The sequence below is a fragment of the Cryptomeria japonica genome, unplaced genomic scaffold (assembly GCF_030272615.1).
Source record: "Cryptomeria japonica unplaced genomic scaffold, Sugi_1.0 HiC_scaffold_40, whole genome shotgun sequence".
Taxonomy (NCBI): domain Eukaryota; kingdom Viridiplantae; phylum Streptophyta; class Pinopsida; order Cupressales; family Cupressaceae; genus Cryptomeria; species Cryptomeria japonica.
This window is the reverse complement of record NW_026728862.1, coordinates 570,001-587,500: the sequence shown is the minus strand read 5'-3', so window position 1 is coordinate 587,500 and position 17,500 is coordinate 570,001. Positions and strand designations below refer to the sequence as shown.

Sequence of the window (17,500 nt, the reverse complement as noted above, 5' to 3'; positions counted from 1 at the left end):
AGAGAATGCACCGTGCACGCGACCGAGTAAGGCCACTCAGAGACATCCATTTCCCAGGTATATGCCCCCTACGCACTTTTGGTGGCGCAACTCGCACGAACAGTCCCACCTCGACCCCGTAAACAAGCTTTTTTGCCTCGAAGAGTTCATCGGAGACGAAGAAGCAACCTTCAGTGCAAACGTAGCACTCTTTTGTGCAACCGCCCAAACAACGCCCCCTCTACCCTCTGTCGAAACACTCGGCATTGCTGCTCCCTAAGGTGAGCTTCTCCTCATAGGCAATTCCGCTCTTATCCGGTCACGTTTGTGTGCCCGAATTTCGCAAGGCAACCTCCATGGGACATGGAAAAGACTCGAGAAGAGAGCTCGCTCACGGGAGAGAGAAGCCAAGGAGACCACGAGAGTGCTGAGAGTGGGACAGCGCTGAATAGGCGAGAGAAGCCTGCGCGTATAAACGGAGATATATATCCAATTGCAACGAAGGAACGTGCCAAAGATCGAGAACAATGGCAGAAATGCTAGTAACGTGCACTTCGGGACCAACGCATCACCGGAAGACAACCGCCAAACATCGAAAGAGTCGCGATGCTCCGCAACCTACGTGCAAAGCGGTCGCACACCGGGTAAGGGAGTGAGAGCCCCAAACATAGCTGGGCGAGGCGCTCACTCCGCTCTTTAATATCTCGTTAATACCGCCAAGGAAATGGCACAAGCACACACACACAAGCATCCTCGGAAGAGGACAGTTCGAGTGACAGGTCAAATCCAAGAGTTCCGAAGACTACCTCCAGGAACAATCGGGAACAAGACCGATTACAAGTCGTCGAGTCTGTTACTGGGCGAACACGAGATGCGCACAGGAAATCGATCAGCCCTCACAATGGCCCAAGGCCAGAGATCGGACTGCTACGATTTACCCCAACAATCATCGTGCCACTCTTCGCAGAGAGGTGATAGACGCCAACGAGCCCGCGCATAGCAATCGAGGTGTAAAAAGGGCGTTGAAGGCAGGAAGCCTGGACGAAAGAGGCTACGAGGTCACCTCGAAGCGGTCTAAGAATCGGGCGCACTTGGGGCGACTACCAGTGCCAACCCCTTATCCCGCGGTGCGTCCGACACACAGAAATTTCCAAGGCGGCCAAGGAGCCTCCCCGCATAGCAATCGGGGTGTGAGGTTACGGATGCAGCATTGATAGCAATCGAGGTGTGAGGCGAAGGATGCAGAAGTGAGAGCCGAGGGATGTAGCAGAGATAGCAATCGGGGTGTGTGATGCAGAAGAGATAGCAATCGAGGTGTGCGGTGGGAAGGGCCCAGCAGCCAGAATGCATGAAGCGACGGATGAAGCAGTGATGACAACCGGGCTGTGAGGAGAGGAGGGATGCAGCCAAGAAAGCAATCAGGGCTCGAGGCAAGGGATGCATCAAGGATAGCAATCATGTTGTGAGGCGAGATTCCAAAGGCTAAACGTGAGAGGCTGCAGGGTCGACTCAGAGAGGTCTATGCATGTGAGAGGCTGAAAGCAAGGTCGACTCGGAGCGGTCTATGCATCGGGCGCGCTTGGGGCGACTACCAGTGCCAACCCCTTATCCCGCGACGCGTCCGACAAAGAGAACGTTCCAAGGCGGCAGAGGAGGTTACCAGCCGAAGGATGCAGTAGCAATAACAGGTATAGTTCCGCGGCGGCCGAGAAGACTCACCGCATAGGAATCGGGATGCGAGGCGAGGGATGCGGCGGGAAGGCCCCGACGGCTAAACGGAAGAGGCTGCAGGGCCGCCTCGGAATGGTCCAAGCATCGGATGCGATTGGGACGACTACCAGTGCCAACCCCTTATCCCGCGATGCGTCCGATACACAGATAGTTCCAAGGCGGCCGAGGAGCCTCACCGCATATCAATCGGGGTGCGAGGCGAGGGATGGGGCGGGAAGGCCCCAACGGCTAGACGGAAGAGGCTTCAGGGCCACCTCGGAATGGTCCAAGCATCGGACGCGCTTGGGGCGACTGCCAGTGCCAACCCCTTATCCCGCGATGCGTCCGATACACAGATGGTTCCAAGGCGGCCGAGGAGCCTCACCGCATAGCAATCGGGGGTGCGAGGCGAGGGATGGGGCGGGAAGGCCCCAACGGCTAGACGGAAGAGGCTTCAGGGCCGCCTAGGAATGGTCCAAGCATCGGACACGCTTGGGGCGACTACCAGTGACAGCCCCCTATCCCGCGATGCGTCCGATACGAAGATGGTTCCAAGGCGGCCGAGGAGCCTCACCGCATAGCAATCGGGGTGCGAGGTGGGGGATGCGGCGAGATGGCCCCAACGGCTAGACGGAAGAGGCCACAGGGCCGCGTCGGAATAGTCCAAGCATCGGACGCGCTTGGGGCGACTACCAGTGACAACCCCTTATCCCGCGATGCGTCCGATACGAAGATAGTTCCAAGGCGGCCGAGGAGCCTCACCGCATAGCAATCGGGGTGCGAGGTGGGGGATGCGGCGAGATGGCCCCAACAGCTAGACGGAAGAGGCTGCAGGGCCGCCTCGGAATAGTCCAAGCATCGGACGCGCTTGGGGCCACTACCAGTGACAACCCCTTATCCCGCGATGCGTCCGATACGAAGATAGTTCCAAGGCGGCCGAAGAGCCTCACCGCATAGCAATCGGGGTGCGAGGTGGGGGATGCGGCGAGATGGCCCCAACGGCTAGACGGAAGAGGCCACAGGGCCGCCTCGGAATAGTCCAAGCATCGGACGCGCTTGGGGCGACTACCAGTGACAACCCCTTATCCCGCGATGCGTCCGATACGAAGATAGTTCCCAGGCGGCCGAGGAGCCTCACCGCATAGCAATCGGGGTGCGAGGCGAGGGATGCGGCGAGATGGCCCCAAAGGCTAGACGGAAGAGGCTGCAGGGCTGCCTCGGAATAGTCCAAGCATAGGACGCGCTTGGGGCGACTACCACTGCCAACCCCTTATCCCGCGATGCGTCCGATACACAGATAGTTCCGAGGCGGCCGAGGAGGTGGGGGATGCAGCGAGATGGCCCCAACGGCTAGACGGAAGAGGCTGCAGGGCCGCCTCGGAATAGTCCAAGCATCGGACGCGCTTGGGGCGACTACCAGTGACAACCCCTTATCCCGCGATGCGTCCGATACACAGATAGTTCCGAGGCGGCCAAGGAGCCTCACCGCATAGCAATCGTGGTGCGAGGTGGGGGATGCGGCGAGATGGCCCCAACGGCTAGACGGAAGAGGCTGCAGGGCCGCCTCGGAATGGTCCAAGCATCGGATGCGCTTGGGGCGACTACCACTGCCAACCCCTTATCCCGCGATGCGTCCGATACACAGATAGTTCCAAGGCGGCCGAGGAGCCTCACAGCATAGCAATCAGGGTGCGAGGCGAGGGATGCGGCGAGAAAGCCCCAACGGCTAGAGGGAAGAGGCTTCAGGTCCGCCTCGGAATGGTCCAAGCATCGGACGCGCTTGGGGCGACTACCAGTGACAACCCCTTATCCCGCGACGCGTCCGATACACAGATAGTTCCAAGGCGGCCGAGGAGCCTCACCGCATAGCAATCGGGGTGCGAGGCGAGGGATGCGGCGAGAAGGACCCAACGGCTACACGGAAGAGGCTTCGGGGCCGCCTCGGAATGGTCCAAGCATCGGACGCGCTTGGGGCGACTACCAGTGACAACCCCTTATCCCGCGACGCGTCCGATACACAGATAGTTCCAAGGCGGCCGAGGAGCCTCACCGCATAGCAATCGGGGTGCGAGGCGAGGGATGCGGCGAGAAGGACCCAATGGCTACACGGAAGAGGCTTCGGGGCCGCCTCGGAATGGTCCAAGCATCGGACGCGCTTGGGGCGACTACCAGTGACAACCCCTTATCCCGCGACGCGTCCGATACACAGATAGTTCCAAGGCGGCCGAGGAGCCTCACCGCATAGCAATCGGGGTGCGAGGCGAGGGATGCGGCGAGAAGGACCCAACGGCTAGACGGAAGAGGCTTCGGGTCCGCCTCGGAATGGTCCAAGCATCGGACGCGCTTGGGGCGACTACCAGTGACAACCCCTTATCCCGCGACGCGTCCGATACACAGATAGTTCCAAGGCGGCCGAGGAGCCTCACCGCATAGCAATCGGGGTGCGAGGCGAGGGATGCGGCGAGAAGGACCCAACGGCTAGACGGAAGAGGCTTCGGGTCCGCCTCGGAATGGTCCAAGCATCGGACGCGCTTGGGGCGACTACCAGTGACAACCCCTTATCCCGCGACGCGTCCGATACACAGATAGTTCCAAGGCGGCCGAGGAGCCTCACCGCATAGCAATCGGGGTGCGAGGCGAGGGATGCGGCGAGAAGGACCCAACGGCTAGACGGAAGAGGCTTCGGGTCCGCCTCGGAATGGTCCAAGCATCGGACGCGCTTGGGGCGACTACCAGTGACAACCCCTTATCCCGCGACGCGTCCGATACACAGATAGTTCCGAGGCGGCCGAGGAGCCTCACCGCATAGCAATCGGGGTGCGAGGCGAAGGATGCGGCGAGATGGACCCAACGGCTAGACGGAAGAGGCTTCGGGTCCGCCTCGGAATGGTCCAAGCATCGGACGCGCTTGGGGCGACTACCAGTGACAACCCCTTATCCCGCGACGCGTCCGATACACAGATAGTTCCAAGGCGGCCGAGGAGCCTCACCGCATAGCAATCGGGGTGCGAGGCGAGGGATGCGGCGAGAAGGACCCAACGGCTAGACGGAAGAGGCTTCAGGGCCGCCTCGGAATGGTCCAAGCATCGAACGCGCTTGGGGCGACTACCAGTGACAACCCCTTATCCCGCGACGCGTCCGATACACAGATAGTTCCGAGGCGGCCGAGGAGCCTCACCGCATAGCAATCGGGGTGCGAGGCGAGGGATGCGGCGAGAAGGACCCAACGGCTAGACGGAAGAGGCTTCAGGGCCGCCTCGGAATGGTCCAAGCATCGGACGCGCTTGGGGCGACTACCAGTGACAACCCCTTATCCCGCGACGCGTCCGATACACAGATAGTTCCGAGGCGGCCGAGGAGCCTCACCGCATAGCAATCGGGGTGCGAGGCGAGGGATGCGGCGAGAAGGACCCAACGGCTAGACGGAAGAGGCTTCAGGGCCGCCTCGGAATGGTCCAAGCATCGGACGCGCTTGGGGCGACTACCAATGACAACCCCTTATCCCGCGACGCGTCCGATACACAGATAGTTCCGAGGCGGCCGAGGAGCCTCACCGCATAGCAATCGGGGTGCGAGGCGAGGGATGCGGCGAGAAGGACCCAACGGCTAGACGGAAGAGGCTTCAGGGCCGCCTCGGAATGGTCCAAGCATCGGACGCGCTTGGGGCGACTACCAGTGACAACCCCTTATCCCGCGACGCGTCCGATACACAGATAGTTCCGAGGCGGCCGAGGAGCCTCACCGCATAGCAATCGGGGTGCGAGGCGAGGGATGCGGCGAGAAGGACCCAACGGCTAGACGGAAGAGGCTTCAGGGCCGCCTCGGAATGGTCCAAGCATCGGACGCGCTTGGGGCGACTACCGTTGCCAACCCCTTATCCCGCGATGCGTCTGATACACAGATAGTTCCGAGGCGGCCGAGGAGCCTCACCGCATAGCAATCGGGTTGCGAGGCAGATTATTGGGAAGGGAACCCCCTGGGATGCGGCTCAAGCAGTGCCCAAAGGGACTGGAATGCGGAATCACATCGAGAGACCCAAATGCTATACGAGGGCTCAAATCGAATTATCGATTTGGCCACGACATGGACGCATCGGAACGACTACCTTTGCCGAACCACTCGCAATTGCATCCATACCGAAACCAATAGACATTTCCGTTAGAGCCCTCGCATAGCATTCGGGAATCTCGCATGCCCCTCTAAATCGACCAATGCTGGCGCTCAATGAAAATCCGAGCGCTACCACCGTTCGAGCGCCAGCATTGGTCGAGTTAGAGGGGCACGGGGGAGAATGCTCCAGTCAACACCTCCCCTATATAAGTTATTTGTCCGATTCTCGCACAACCGTAGTCTGCCTCGTCGAATCAAACAACGGTCCCAGATTCCGACTTCCGTTCCGTAGAGACCCAAAAGCTAGATGGAGGCTCGCAAGAAAGAGAGTCGGCGCATAGCAATCGGGTTTCTCGAACGTTTAGGGACCGAGCTCACTTGCGGATAGGGCAAAATCCGCCAAGCAACCCAAAAGCTAGACGGGGGCTCGAATCGAATCGCCTAGGCGGCCACAACAACGACGTGTTGGATCGACTACCAGTGCCAAACCATTCAGCAAGACTAGTCTGTGTCGAGGCCGGATAGAGATTCTCAGAGAGCGCCCGCATAGCATTTAGGAGACCTGCCGCGTCCCTCACACTCGACAAATGGTGGTGCACGTTTATAAATCCGAGCGATCCCAACCCTTTCAAGCACCAACATCGGTCGAGATAGAGGGGCACGGAGGGGGCTGCGTGAGACAACACAGTCCCCTATATAAGTTATTTGTCCGATTCTCACACATCCGAAGAATGGTCATCAAATCGGACAACAGCCCAAACTTCCGACTTCCGTCCCAGAAAGCCCAAGAGCTATCTAAAACGTTCATGGCCGGAACTCGATCGCGGCTATACCAGTCCGCCAAGCAACCCAAAAGCTAGACTGGAGCTCTAGTCGAATCACCTCTGTGGCCATTGCAAGGACGTGTTGGAGCGACTACCATTGCCGAACCATTCCGCAGGTCGAGTCCATACCAAGGCCGCATAGAGATTCACGATGAGCTCCTGCATAGCAATCAGGAGACTTGCCGTGTCCATCACAATCGATAAATCCTGGTGCAAGATTTTTGCATCCGAGCGCTCCAACCAGTCGAGCACCAGCATCAATCGACATAAACGGGCACGGGGGGAGGATGCTCGAGAACACTACCTCCCCTATATAAGTTATTTGTGCGATTCTCAAGCAGCCGAAGTCTGGTCATCGAATCGGGTCAAAGACCACAACTTCCGACTTTACCCACAATGCAAGTCATCGAATCGAACATCGGCCCCCGAGTCGGACTCCATGCGTATGTCAGGTCATCGGACCCAAATTCCGCCTTCCTGCGCATGGCGGGCCATCAATATCAACTCGGTCATCGGACCCAAACTCCGCCTTTTTGCGTATGGCACGCCTTCAAATCGGTCATCGGACCCAAATTCCGCCTTCCTGTGCATGGCGGGCCATCAACATCAACTCGGTCATCGGACCCAAATTCCGCCTTTCTGCGCATGGCACGCCATCAACTCGGTCATCGGACCCAAATTCCGCCTTCCTGCGCATGGCAGGTCATCGGACACAAATTCAGACCTCGCCAATATGCCTACGTATCGAATCGGTCATCGGACCCAACTTCCGACTTCATCCATACTGTAGGGTCTTTGAGGTTGGCGCGGTGCGCTCAACCCAGGGAGTCGACCCATCGAAGCATACACCTCCCCTATATAAGCTATTTGTCCGATTCCCACACCTGTGTAGTTTGCACCTCTGACCAGGACATCGACCCCAACTTCCGAACTCGACTGCAACGACGGCACCAGCGCCTTGGTGCGCACCTTGCGACGCACAGTCCCAACATTCGCCTTCCTGCACATGGCAGGTCATCGGACCCAAATTCCGACCTCGCGAGTATGCCTACATATCGAATCGGTCATCGGACCCAACTTCCGACTTCATCCATACCGTAGGGTCTTTGAGGTTGGCGCGGTGCGCTCAACCCGGGGAGTCGACCCAACGAAGCATACACCTCCCCTATATAAGCTATTTGTCCGATTCCCACACCTGTGTAGTTTGCACCTCCGATCAAGACATCGACCCCAACTTCCGAACTCGCCTCCAACGACCGAACCAGCGCCTTGGTGCGCACCTTGCAACGCACAGTGCCAACATTCGCCTTCCTGCACGTGGCAGGTCATCGGACCCAAATTCCGACCTCGCGAGTATGCCTACATATCGAATCGGTCATCGGACCCAACTTCCGACTTCATCCATACCGTAGGGTCTTTGAGGTTGGCGCGGTGCGCTCAACCCGGGGAGTCGACCCAACGAAGCATACACCTCCCCTATATAAGCTATTTGTCCGATTCCCACACCTGTGTAGCTTGCACCTCCGATCAGGACATCGACCCCAACTTCCGAACTCGACTAAAAAGACCGCACCAGCGCCTTGGTGTGCACCTTGCAACGCACAGTGTCAACATTCGCCTTCCTGCACATGGCAGGTCATCGGACCCAAATTCCGACCTCATGAGCATACCTACTAATCGAATCGGTCATCGGACCCAACTTCCGACTTCATCCATACCGTAGGGTCTTTGAGGTTGGCGCGGTGCGCTCAACCTGGGGAGTCGACCCATCGAAGCATACACCTCCCCTATATAAGCTATTTGTCCGATTCCGACACCTGTGTAGTTTGCACCTCCGCTCAGGACATCGACCCCAACTTCCGAACTCGCCTGCAACGACCGAACCAGCGCCTTGGTGCGCACCAAAAGTGCGCACTTTTGGAGGGCACTTTTGTGCGCTCCAAAGGTGCGCACTTTTGGAGGGCACTTTTCTGCGCTCCAAAGGTGCGCACTTTTGGAGGGCACTTTTTGGAGGGCACTTTTCTGCGCTCCAAAGGTGCGCACTTTTGGAGGGCACTTTTTGGAGGGCACTTTTCTGCGCTCCAAAGGTGCGCACTTTTGGAGGGCACTTTTTGGAGGGCACTTTTCTGCGCTCCAAAGGTGCGCACTTTTGGAGGGCACTTTTTGGAGGGCACTTTTCTGCGCTCCAAAGGTGCGCACTTTTGGAGGGCACTTTTTGGAGGGCACTTTTCTGCGCTCCAAAGGTGCGCACTTTTGGAGGGCACTTTTTGGAGGGCACTTTTCTGCGCTCCAAAGGTGCGCACTTTTGGAGGGCACTTTTTGGAGGGCACTTTTCTGCGCTCCAAAGGTGCGCACTTTTGGAGGGCACTTTTTGGAGGGCACTTTTCTGCGCTCCAAAGGTGCGCACTTTTGGAGGGCACTTTTTGGAGGGCACTTTTCTGCGCTCCAAAGGTGCGCACTTTTGGAGGGCACTTTTTGGAGGGCACTTTTCTGCGCTCCAAAGGTGCGCACTTTTGGAGGGCACTTTTGTGCACTCCAAAGGTGCGCACTTTTGGAGGGCACTTTTCCTGTGCTCCAAAGGTGCACACCTAGGTGAGCACCTTCGACCACACCTTGTAGCACACCAAACTCTGACTTTCGACTTCATCCGCAATGCAGGGTCTTTGAGGTTGGCGCAATGCGCACAACCAGGGGAGTCGACCCATCAAACCCAACACCTCCCCTATATAAGCTATTTGTCTGATTCTCATACATGCGTAGCCTGCAGGAGCAATTAGGACATCGACCCCAACTTTCGGCTTCTAAACGAAAACAAGGTCTTTGAGGTTGGTGTAATGCGAACAACTAGGGGAGTCAACCCATCAAACCCAACACCTCCCCTATATAAGCTATTTGTCTGATTCTCATACATGTGTAGTCTACAGGAGCAATTAGGACATCGACCCCAACTTTTGACTTCTTAACGAAAACAAGGTCTTTGAGGTTGACGTAATGCGCACAACCAGGGGAGTCGACCCATCAAACCCAACACCTCCCCTATATAAGCTATTTGTCCGATTCTCATACATGTGTAGCCTGCAGGAGCCATTAGGACATTGACCCCAACTTTTGACTTCTTAACGAAAACAAGGTCTTTGAGGTTGGCGTAATGCGCACAACCAAGGGAGTTGACCCATCAAACCCAACACCTCCCCTATATAAGCTATTTGTCTGATTCTCATACATGTGTAGCCTGCAACAACGATTAGGACATCCACCCCAACTTCTGAATTCGTCTGCGTTGACCGCACCAAAGGTGCACGCCTTGGTGCTCACCAAAATCCGACTTCCGACTTCTTCTGCTATGCGGGGTCTTTGAGGTTGGCGCAGTGCGCACAACCAGGGGAGTCAACCCACCGAATGCAACACCTCCCCTATATAAGCTATTTGTCTGATTCTCATACATGCGTAGACTGCAGCAATGATTAGGACATCCACCCCAACTTTTGACTTCTTAAACAAGACAGGGTCTTTGAAGTTGGTGCAGTGCACACAACCAGGGGAGTCGACCCATCAAACGCAACACCTCCCCTATATAAAGCTATTTGTCCGATTCTCATACGTGTAGTCTGCAGCAGCGATTAGGACATCGACCCCAACTTCCGAATTCGTTTGCATTGACCGCACCAAAGGTGCACGCCTTGGTGTGCACCCTGGAGTGCACTTTGGTGCTCACCTCGGTGCACACTTTGGTGTGCACCTCGGTGTGCACCAAAGGTGCGCACCTTGGAGCGCACCAAAGGTGTACACTTTGGAGCGCACCACATAGGGTCTTTGAGAGGTTGGCGCAGTGCGCACACCAAGGTGGGTGTTGAGGTGCGTGCCGAGGTGGGTGGGTGCTAGGGTGCGCTCCATGGTGGGTGCCAGGGTGGGTGCGTGCTAGGGTGGATTCCAAAGAGGGTCATAGGGTGGGTGCCAAGGTGGGTTGGTGATATAGTGGGTTCAAAGGTGGGTACTAGGGTGGGTTCCAAGGTGGGTCACAAGTTGGGTGCCAGGATGCGTGGGTGTTAGGTTGGGTGCCAAGGTGGGCTCCTGCGTGGGTGGGTGCTAGGGTGGGTTTCAAGGTGGACGCGAGGGCGGGTGCCAAGGTGGGTAACAAGTTGGGTGTTAGGATGGGTGAGTGCTAGAGTGGGTGCCAAGGTGGGTGGGTGCTAAGGTGGATGCCAAGGTGGTTCACAGGGTGGGTGGGTTCTAGGGTGAGTTCCAAGGTGGGTCACAGGTTCAGTGCTAGGGTGGGTGTCAAGGCGGGTGTCGAGGTGCCTGGGTGCTAGGGTGTGGATGCCAATGTGGGTCATAGGGTGGGTACTAGGGTGGGCTGCAATGTGGGTGCCAAGGTGGGTAACATGCTCGGTGGGTTCTAAATTGGGTGCCAGGGTGGGTGTGCACCCACCTTGCCCGAGGTGGGTGCCAAGGTGCCAGTGTGGGTGGGTGCTAAGGTGGATGCCAAGGTGGGTGAGAAGGTGGGTGATAGGTTGAGTGGTAGGATGGGTGGGTGCCAAGATGGGTCACAGGGTGGGTGCAAGGGTGGGTAGGTGCTAGGGTTGGTGTCAGGGTGGGTGGGTGCTAGGTTGGGTTCCAAGGTGGGTGCGAGGGTGAGTGTCAAGGTGGGTCACAGGTTAGGTGCTAGGATGGGTGAGTGCTAGGGTGCAAAGGTGCCAGGGTGGGTGCTAGGATGGGTCGATGCTAGGGTGAGTGGCAAGGTGGGTCCACAAGTGTCAAGGTGGGTGCCGAGGTGGGTGCCAAGTCGGCGACTGCTATGGTGGATGCCAAGGTGGGTCACGGGGTGGGTGCCAAGTTGCTAGGTTGGGTTCCAAGGTGGGTGCCAACGTGGGTGCTAGGGTGCGTGGGTTAAAGGGTGTGTCACAACGTGGGTGCCAGGATGGGTGCGCACCCACACTGGCCAAGACGGGTGCGGGTGCAAGGTTGGGTTCCAAGCCCGGTCACAGGCTGGGTGCTAGGATGGGTGGGTGCCAAGGTGGGCACCAGGGTGGGTGCACCCACCCTGGCCAAGGTGGGTCACGGGGTGGGTCCTAGGGTGGGTAACGGGGTGGGTACTAAGGTGCGTGCCAAGGTGGGTCATAGGGTGGGTGCCAAGGTGGGCACCAGGGTGGGTGTGCACCAACCCTAGCCAGGGTAGGTCACGGGGTGGTTGTCGGGGTGGGCGTCAAGGAGCCAAGGTGGGTGGCAAGTAGCCAAGTTGCGTGCCAAGGTGGGTGTCGGGGTGGGTGCCAAGGATCCAAGGTGGGTGCCAAGGAACCAAGGTGGGTGTCTGGGTGGGTGCCGAGGTGGGAGCCAGGGTGGGTCCCAAGGTGAGTGCAAAGGTGGGTGCCAGGGTCAAGGTGAGTGCCAATGTGGGTTCCAAGGTGCCAGGGTCAGGGTGAGTGCCAATGTGGGTTCAAAGGTGCTAAGTTGGGTGCGAGGTTGGGTGCGAGGGTGGGTGGGTGCCAAGGTGTGCTAGGTGGAAGCCCGGGTGGGTCGGCATCCCATGGGTGTCGAGTTGGGTGCCTGATGGGTGCTTCTTGTCAAGTTTTAGTCGTCGGGACTCATTTCGAGCCTTAGAGGTCGTTTCTTGTCCGGTTGCCCTGTCTTCGACCTGGGAACCCAATTTTGGTCCTCGGGTCCCATTTTTTTTTGTCTCGCATCCCACTTTTGGCCTGTGGCCTTTTCGGGGTCGATTCTCGTTTTGGGCATCAGAGCATGTTTCTTCTCCTAAAACCCAATATTTGTTTATTAAGTCTCGGAACACATTTTTGTTCTCGTGGACCCATCATGGGTCTTGGAACGCATTTGTGGTCCTTGGGTCCCATTTTGCATCCCGAAACTTGTGTTTTGGTGCTTGATCCCTATTTTGGGTGCCCACCTTGCACCAAGTGCGCACCCGGGGCAAACCGAGCGCCTTGGTGCACCAGGGCAAGATCGAGCGTGCACCCGAGGCGCCCCGAACATGCACCAAGGTGCACTCGGCCCACATGTGAGCGCAGGTCGTTGCGCCCGAGGTGGTGTGTGGGCACCGCGTTGCAGACGGGACACTGCACGCACACGACGCCCCCTCCAGGTGCACGCACGTAGGCCGGGCCGGGTGCACACCCGACGCCCTAGCAAGGTGCGCGCACCCGGGCAGGGCTCACACTTGGCGAACGGGGCGCACTTCGCGAGGGAGGGTGTGCACCTCGACGGGGGTGGGTGGCCGGGGTGGATTCGCACGTGGGTCGCGGTTTGCTAAGTACACACTGCGACAAGCTCATAACGGGTGCGATCATACCAGCATTAGTGCACCGGATCCCATCAGAACTCCGCAGTTAAGCGCGCTTGGGCCGGAGTAGTACTGGGATGGGTGACCTCCCGGGAAGTCCCGGTGTTGCACCCTTTTTTAGTTTTTCGCCGGGCGTCGCAATGCTATTTGAATAAACCTTTTGCCCGTTTGCGTTCTCGTCGGGGCCGGGCCGGGCCGGGGTGCGCTGCCCGCACTACCGCGCGCGCGGGGGCGACACCGAGCGCGCACCCGAGGCACCCCGAGCACACAGGCCACGGTGCAACCCGGGCGTTGTGCGCGCACCCCGGTGCGCCCGAGGTGCTGCGCGCGCACCCAGGTGAAATCGGTGTGCACCTCGGCCAGTGCGCGCTCGGTCGAGTCGCGCACGTTGGCCAAGGTGCACGGTGATGTTTCTTACTCTAAGGTTCCGCACCAGACGCCCGGGACAGGTGAGCGAAGCTGGGCGGGGCCGGGTGCGCGGCCGGGGCAGGTGCACGCAGCTGGAGAGAGCTTTGGAGCACACTTCGGAGCGCACCAATGATGCGCTCCATTCAAAAGTTTCCTGAAAAGGCAAAAAAAGTTGAGATTATAGAATTTCCCACTTGAGAGATTGTAAAAAAAAAAAAATTAAAATGAAGGAAACGCGGGTGCCAAGGTGTGCGCAGCCCAGCCAAGGTGTGCGCACCAAGGCGCCCACCCTGGCGAAGGTGCACGCAAGGTGCGCACCCGAGGCAAACCGGACAATTAACCCAACTTTCGACTTCGCGCGCACCTTGGAGCGCACTTCGGAGCGCTCCTTGGTGCGCACCAATCTTGGGCACCTCGGAGTGCACCATGGCGCCCACCAAGGTGCGCACCCGGGGCAAACCGAGCTCCGACTTCGTGCGCACCTTGGAGCGCACGAAAGGTGCGCACCATGGCGCCCACCAAGGTGCGCAGCCCAGCCAAGGCGTGCGCATCAAGGTGCGCACCCTGGCGAAGGTGCGCACCCGGGGCAAACCGAGCTCCGACTTCGTGCGCACCTTGGAGCGCACAAAAGGTGCGCAACCCAGCCAAGGTGTGCGCACCCCGGTCAAACCGAGCTCCGAATCGTGCGCACCAGAGGTGCACGCCATCGTGCGCACCTTGGAGCACACTTCGGAGCCCTCCTTGGTGCGCGCCGATGTTGCGCACCTCGGAGCGCACCCGGGGAAAACAATGCAATTAACCCGACTTTCGACTTCGTGGGCACCTCGGAGCGCTCTCGGGTTCGCACCTCGGAGCACACCGAGGTGCGCACCTTTGATGCGCTGCCTTCACCAATTTCCAGAAAAGGCAAGAAAACATTGAGAAGGTGTGCGCACCGAGGTGCCCACCCTGGCGAAGGTGCACGCGAGGTGCGCACCCGGGGCAAACCGGGCTCCGACTTCGTGCACGCCGCACCTTGGAGCACACTTCGGAGCGCTCCTTGGTGCGCACCAGGGCGCGCAACCCAGCCGAGGTGCCCACCCCGGCGAAGGTGCACGCGAGGTGCGCACCCGGGGCAAACCGGGCTCCGACTTCGTGCACGCCATGGTGCCCACCGCGGCGAAGGTGCACGCGAGGTGCGCACCCGGGGCAAACCGGGCTCCGACTTCGTGCACGCCGCACCTTGGAGCACACTTCGGAGCGCTCCTTGGTGCGCACCATGGTGCCCACCAGGGCGCGCAACCCCGCCGAAGGTGCACGCGAGGTGCGCACCCGGGGCAAACCGGGCTCCGACTTCGTGCACGCCGCACCTTGGAGCACACTTCGGAGCGCTCCTTGGTGCGCACCATGGTGCCCACCAGGGCGCGCAACCCCGCCGAAGGTGCACGCGAGGTGCGCACCCGGGGCAAACCGGGCTCCGACTTCGTGCACGCCATGGTGCGCACCGCGGCGAAGGTGCGCACCCGGGGCAAACCGGGCTCCGACTTCGTGCACGCCGCACCTTGGAGCACACTTCGGAGCGCTCCTTGGTGCGCACCAGGGCGCGCAACCCAGCCGAGGTGCCCACCCCGGCGAAGGTGCACGCGAGGTGCGTACCCGGGGCAAACCGGGCTCCGACTTCGTGCACGCCGCACCTTGGAGCACACTTCGGAGCGCTCCTTGGTGCGCACCATGGTGCCCACCAGGCCGCGCAACCCAGCCAAGGTGTGCGCACCAAGGTGCACGCGAGGTGCGCACCCGGGGCAAACCGGGGTCCGACTTCGTGCACGCCGCACCTTGGAGCACACATCGGGGCGCTCCCGGGTTCGCACCGGCGTTGCGCACCGTGGTGGGCACCTCGGAGCACACCAAGGTGGGCAGCGAGGTGCGCACCTTTGATGCGATGCCTTCACTAATTTCCATAAAAGGCAAAAAAAAAACGAGATTTTAAAATTTCCGTTTTGAAAGATAGTGAGAAAAAGGGAATGCTGGTGCCATCTTGAGCCCGCCCTGGTGCGCAGCCCAGCCAAGGTGTGCGCACCAAGGTGCCCACCCTGGCGAAGGTGCGCGCCCGGGCAATTAACCCAACTTCCAACTTCGCGCGCGCCAGGGTGGGAGCGCACCCAACAACCGGGCCTGGGAAGAGCCAATGCGAGAAACCCCACCAAACGCTCTGACAAAAAAAGAGGGGGCGCTCCAGTAACCCCGCTTCGGAGCGCACCCTGGGCAAACCCAGCCAAGGTGCCCACCCCGGCCAAGGTGCAGGCGAGGTGCGCACCCGGGGCAAACCGGGCTCCGACAACGTGCACGCCGCACCTTGGAGCACACTTCGTAGCGCTCCCGGGTGCGCACCTCAGAGCACACCAAGGTGGGCAGCGAGGTGCGCACCTTTGATGCGCTGCCTTCACTAATTTCCAGAAAAGGCAAAAAAAAAAGGAGATTTTAAAATTTCCGTTTTGAAAGATAGTGAAAAAAACGGAACGCGCGTGCCATCTTGAGCCCGCCCTGGTGCGCAGCCCAGGTAAGGTGCCCACCCTGGCAAAGGTGCGCACCCGGGCAATTAACCCTACTTCCGACTTCGTGCGCGCCAGGGTGGCAACCGGGCCTCGGAAGAGCCAATGCGAGAAACCCCACCAAACGCTCCGACAAAAAAAGAGGCGGCGCTCCAATAACCCCGCTTCGGAGCGCAGCCGGGGCAAACCCAGCCAAGGTGCCCACCCCGACGAAGGTGCACGCGAGGTGCGCACCCGGGGCAAACCGGGCTCCGACAACGTGCACGCAGCACCTTGGAGCACACTTCGAAGCACTCCCGGGTGCCCACCGGCGTTGCGCACCGTGGTGGGCAGCGAGGTGCGCACCTTTGATGCGCTGCCTTCACTAATTTCCAGAAAAAGGCAAAAAAAAATGAGATTTTAAAATTTCCGTTTTGAAAGATAGTGAAAAAAAAGGAACGCGGGTGCCATCTTGAGCCCGCCCTGGTGCGCAGCCCAGGCAAGGCATGCGCACCAAGGTGCCCACCCGAGGTGCACACCCGGGGCAAACCGGGCTCCGACTTCGTGCAGGCCGCACCTTGGAGCACACTTCGGAGCGCTCCTTGGTGCGCACCATGGTGCCCACCAGGGCGCGCAACCCAGCCAAGGTCTGCACACCAAGGTGCCCACCCCGGCGAAGGTGCACGCGAGGTGCGCACCCGGGGCAAACCGGGCTCCGACTTCGTGCACGCCATGGTGCCCACCGCGGCGAAGGTGCACGCGAGGTGCGCACCCGGGGCAAACCGGGCTCCGACTTCGTGCACGCCGCACCTTGGAGCACACTTCGGAGCGCTCCTTGGTGCGCACCATGGTGCCCACCAGGGCGCGCAACCCAGCCAAGGTGTGCGCACCAAGGTGCACGCGAGGTGCGCACCCGGGGCAAACCGGGGTCCGACTTCGTGCACGCCGCACCTTGGAGCACACATCGGAGCGCTCCCAGGTTCGCACCAGCGTTGCGCACCTTTGATGCGCTGCCTTCACTAATTTCCAGAAAAGGCAAAAAAAAACGAGATTTTAAAATTTCCGTTCTGAAAGATAGTGAAAAAAACGGAACGCGGGTGCCATCTTGAGCCCTTCCTGGTGCGCAGCCCAGGCAAGTTGTGCGCACCAAGGTGCCCACCCTGGCGGAGGTGCGCGCCCGGGGCAATCCGGGCTCCGACTTCGTGCACTGCATGGTGCCCACCAAGGCGCGCAACCCAGCCAAGGTGCCCACCGCAGCGAAGGTGCACGCGAGGTGCGCACCCGAGGTGCACACCCGGGGCAAACCGGGCTCCGACTTCGTGCACGCCGCACCTTGGAGCACACTTCAGAGCGCTCCTTGGTGCGCACCAGGGCGCGCAACCCAACCAAGGTCTGCACACCAAGGTGCTCACCCCGGCGAAGGTGCACGCGAGGTGCGCACCCGGGGCAAACCGGGCTCGGACTTCGTGCACGCCGCACCTTGGAGCACACATCGGAGCGCTCCCGGGTTCGCACCAGCATTGCGCACCTTTGATGCGCTCCAATAACCCCACTTCGGAGCGCACCAGAAACCCCACTGGACGCTTGGGCAAAAATGTAATGCGCACCCGAAGCCCCTACCCAGAAATCCCCAGTTCGGACATGGGGAGCTGCAACGGTAAAAAGCC

The 17,500-nt window shown here is 59.7% G+C and overlaps 1 non-coding gene across 1 annotated transcript; it reads left to right on the top strand.

Annotated features, from left to right (window-relative positions):
• Positions 1-12,910: 12,910 nt before the first annotated feature.
• Positions 12,911-13,029, top strand: LOC131862274 (5S ribosomal RNA). The gene has a single exon (XR_009361290.1). It is a non-coding gene; the product is annotated as a 5S ribosomal RNA (ribosomal RNA).
• The last annotated feature ends 4,471 nt before the right edge of the window (positions 13,030-17,500 follow it).